Source organism: Phalaenopsis equestris, unplaced genomic scaffold, assembly GCF_001263595.1.
Source record: "Phalaenopsis equestris unplaced genomic scaffold, ASM126359v1 Scaffold000151, whole genome shotgun sequence".
NCBI lineage: Eukaryota > Viridiplantae > Streptophyta > Magnoliopsida > Asparagales > Orchidaceae > Phalaenopsis > Phalaenopsis equestris.
Window position 1 is genome coordinate 1,054,393 of NW_018164593.1, and position 5,272 is coordinate 1,059,664.

Below are 5,272 nucleotides of genomic sequence, written 5' to 3' on the forward strand. Positions count from 1 at the left end.
AAAAAAACTTGGGCATATTGTATAAAAAATAATTTTAATTTATTAAAATTAAATAAAAATATGGCACTCAATAGGATGCAATGGAGAAAAAGGATTCTGTAGCCAACCCCATTTAGTGGGATAAAGGCTTGTTTTTATTGTTATAGAATTTTTCAACATAAAAAATCTTGATATCTCTTCTCGTTACTTTTATTTTATTTGTGTATATGTTGGATCATTGTGCAACATTAAAACATTAAATTATTATTATGCTATCATGAATTTTTTAGCATGCAATAATTTGGTGTCATCTGTGAGAACCGTAATCCCACTTTTTTTTAGCTAATAAGCATAACACTCTGAAAAACAAAGCTGCCCACTCCAACACTCGCCATTATAGTGGATATCTCAAAGTTAGGACGTCCAACCTTTGCTTTTTTTTCGAATAAACATTACACTAATGATGAAGGAGCTTATTCTTTACCCTTGAAAGATCATGATCGTATAATGGAGGAATCTCAAAATGAGATTTTTCAGATCTTTTGCCAGGCTCAACAAGCACTAATGTCATGGGCCTTACTAACCATAAGATCAAACACTAATTGGATATGCCTAGCAAGAGAGCACTCTTTGAGTATCCCCTCATCATAATAGAGTTCTTCCTCAACTTATCCATAAAGCTGACCTTCTTAATATTTACAATTCCATGCACCCATCTCCTTCATCGGCCTCCAAATCAATTGGTGTTGTCACTTCCACTAAAGTAATGACCTTATCATTGAATCATTCCATAAACGTAAGGAATAAATGGGAATGCTAATTTGTTGGGGACATTTGGGCTGTTTTATATGAAATAATCAAGCTAGTGTGGATAATACCCCAACTTGGAGGCAGCAATTTCAAAAGTAACAACAAAAATGTTATCAAATTCCTTTCTTACATATGGTTGCAATGATATTTTAAGAATATACGACCCATCGTGATCTATACTTCAGACTCGAGAAATACAAAACATTTATGACACATCATTTTAGGTTTAATCTATACAAAAAATGTAATCAATTCAACCTCTTCCATACAATTTAAAATTGTGAAGCAAATGCTTAGACTAATAACCTGATATGGGTCATATATTCGTGGTTAATTAAATTGAATCTTTGTCCATACATGCTAACATCATTGAGTCGCGCTACGACCAACAACCTCAGGCAAGTCAAAAAATTCTTGCTGCATTACATTTGACGTACTTCATAGAGGTTAATGTATTGAGAAAATGCTATGACTAACAACCTAAGATAGGTAAATTATCCTTAATGGATTACATTCAATCTCTTCCACACAGGTTAACGTCGTCGAAAAATGCTCTGACCAACAACCTAATTTAGATTAAAAATATTTAGTGGATTACATTTGACATCTTCAACATAGGTTAACGTCATTGAGTTATGCTCTAACCAACAAACTAAGACAAGTCAAAAATTATTGGTGGATTACATTTGACCTTTTCCACAAAGGTTAATGTCATCGAGTCACACTCTAACCAACAAGCTATGATAGAGGTAACATCCTTGATGGATTACATTCGACATTTTTTCTTATAGGTTAACAATATTGGGTAACACTTCGACAACTAACCTTGTTGTGTGCTGGTTAATTTGTGATGTTAGAGGCATATATTAATGTCCTAGTATTATATAAAGATCAAATACACGCATCTAAGAGAATAGTTGGTAGAAGGAATAATAAGAATTATTTATGTGAAAAACCAAAAAGGGAAAAATTCACGGGGCATAGCTCAATTGAAATGATTTCAGTATTTCAATGTGGGTTCAAATACTCTACGACCTTGTGTATCGAGAAGCAATATTACATAAGCAAGGGCTATTGATGTGACTTCCAATAAGGGACTAGTAGAATACTTTAGGAAGTTGTAATGACCTAGCTACTATGAAGGAAGATCAACGGATGAGTTCGTGTGTTAGAAAACTTAATGCCAACATAATTAGTAGCATTGGCCCAATGGAGGTGGTCTGGCACTGACCACCATGGTGGACTGGTAAGTGTGATCCGGCTAAAATGACGGTGGTGACCAAGCAATGCTGATGTGATGGTAGCGGTGGGTCAGACAACTATGGTCCAGCTACATGGACGATGGTAGCCAGAAAATAGTAGTCTAGTTGTAGTAACGTTGGTGGTCGGGCAAAGATGATCTGTTGATGATGAAAGCACAATGACATTGATTTAGTGGTACGATGACAATGGTCGGACAACAACCGACTACGGTTGTCCAATGGTGATAACGTAGGCGGTCCAGCAACAGTGGTCCGGTAGTGGCAAAAGTGATCGTCAGGGAGCGATGGTCAGATGGTGTCGACGGTGATGGCGAAAGTGGTAGAGCTTGAAAACCCTTATAGCTTGGAGCTCTTTCAACCTTATCTTCTAAGACTAGCTCCTCCTATTGAAGAGAGGGGTGGTCAATTTATAAATTTTGGGAGTGACATTTTACGTTAATACTGCATGAATTCGGGCCACTTCATCAAATAGCTCAAAGTGATTTCCTTGATCGGATGTGATTTTATGAGTAAATGAATGTCTCATTGATGTCAAAATTAAGTGATCTTATGCATGTTAGATTTGTTTCTTCGAGTCAATTTGACTATAAATTTGTCATATTTGGAGATCATTTAATCCCCCAAATATATTTCTAAGCTCCCTAATATGTTTTAAGTGTGAGATTTGGACTTAGACTCAGATCAGATCATTTTTTTTATGTCATTTAGTTTGTCTCATTAAGATGCATCATATGGACATAAATTGGAGTGTGTGTACTTTTAAACATGCTTTTTAAATTTTTTTATCTAAATGTGTGTCTAGATTTGTGGGGATCAATGTAATTCTTTTAGAGACGTATAAAACTCCAAAAGGTCTAACAACCTTGGTGGATTTCTCATGGCATCTTATATATAAATGACATCGCATAGGTCAAACATCCTAAGTGAAATTCACATGGCATCTTATATAAAAATGACCCCCATCAAACTTCATTAGTGTATTTCTCATGATATCTTACATAAAAAAAAAATGGTGTATAAAAGACTTCTGATGGGCCAAACTTTCTTGGTGGATTTTCCACAACATCTTATATATAAATGACCTCAAATTGGTCAAATATTATTAGTTAATTTTTGTTGATACCTTATATATAGGTTAATGATGTATAAATAACCTATGATATGTGAAACTTCCTTGGTGGATTTCTTGTGTTATCTTATATAAAAATGAGAACAAATTTGACTCTCTTACACCTTTTTCGGTGAATAAACTGGAAAATTATAATAAGACATAAGATTTCTCTATAGTTGAGAGTTTTCTAGCACTCAACATTAACAATTAATATGGTTATGTATAATACTAAAGTTATATCTTAAATTTTCTTACAATCATATATAGCATAATTTTTGTCCCTTAAATTTTAGGTTAATTGTTTCAGTTTTAGAAATTCTTAGTTATTAAGCATAGGCCTCAAAGATTATCATTACTAAAGCGAATGAGGATCGGTTGCTATTAGTCTTCGGAAGGATGAAATATTGCACCCAGATTCCGATGTGTGCTTTGAATGAAGTTGATTTATTTACTAGTAAAGCTGAGGTAAATAGATGTACTATTATGAAAAAGTTAAAACCCTGGGCTCGAGGGCGTAATTATCTGATAAAAAAAACCACTTGTCATATAAAGATTTTTTAAAAAGAAAAATATAAGATTTAGATTCCTATTTAGGAAAAAAAAATGGATGGAAAAATACTAGAAATAATATGGGACAAAAAATGAATCCACTTGGTTTCAGACAAAAAAAAAAATGGTAGTATTTAAGATGATATTATAGTATTACAATATTATTTTACCAACATATCATCACAATACTATCAATAATTTTTTAAAAACTATCATTCGCACAGTCTAAATTACTACCATCCGCATCTAATCCGTACGCAGCTCATTCGAATGTAATATTTTTTTTTTCCGAAAGCACGATTCGCCGCAATGGGGGGCATTTTCAAAAAAAAAATATGTAAAACACCCAAAAACATTTTCATGTATCAAGGAAATTTTTTTTTATTTTTAAAATTATAAATAGATACCAAGCAAATGTTTTTTTTAATAAAAAAATACTTTTAAGCAATTATTGTCAATCAATATATTTATTTACTTAAATATTCTTCTTAATATCATTCAATAATCATAACTTACAAAAAAGAACCGGAGTCATATAAATTATAAATTTGACTAAAATCTTGCTACTTAAAAAGCCGGACAAGAAAACAATAAAGGCAGTTTATTCTGTAACGCATGAGCCGGACTGCATAGCCCAAAAGGCCGTATTATGGGCGGCACAGGCCCAGCCCGAAAAACAAGGGCTGTAAAGTAAATTCGCGCTTTGGAAAAGAAAACTCAATGGAGTGTATCTACCCGAAAAACGAGTGATAATTTATATGTAGTTTTTAAAATAATATTAGGTTATTTTTCCTCTTAAGAAAAAATTAATGATAAATAAATCATTTATTTGTTTATTTGTTGAGTAATTTTTATGTTAAATTCTATTTGTTTTTTATTTTGAACGCTGGGCTTCACCGTTGCAAGATTTTTATTTTATTTTATTTTATATAATCAATGTTTTATTTAGTTGAATATAATTTTATTTATTTACTAAATTAAAACCTATAAATTGGTATTAGATTTAGATTTGTCGGGTGAATAATATCCACAGAATAGAGCATAGGAACTGAGGGAGAAAAATAAAATGAAAAACATGCCACATATTGGCTAAGAGAGGGTGTCCACGGGCTCTTTAGCCTTTTACATTGGGAAGAGAAGAGAGTTATCCCTATATGAGGGGGTTGAGAGAGAAGATCCCAAAAAGCCTAATACATGTAGGGCTGCAAAACGGCTTATCAAAATAGCTCGTGTTCAGCTCGTTAAGAAACTCGTGTTCGACTTGTTCACTAAGTTAACTAATCGAATATGAACAAAACAAAAGAATATTAGTTGGTTCGTGTTCGGCTCGTTTTGGCTCGAAATACTACTAATCAATTATATATATATATCTTTGATGAGCAATTTTTTTTTTAAAACTTAATTGACTACAAGACTACAAAAATTTATAATAAATTAAAAGTATTAATGAAGAAAATAGAATAAAAATTATTAAATTAGATTCAAATGATGTTTTAAATCTTGCCCCAATCCTTAACATCTTATGGCTACGTGATTAGGGTTGTCAAAACGATTCTTTGTT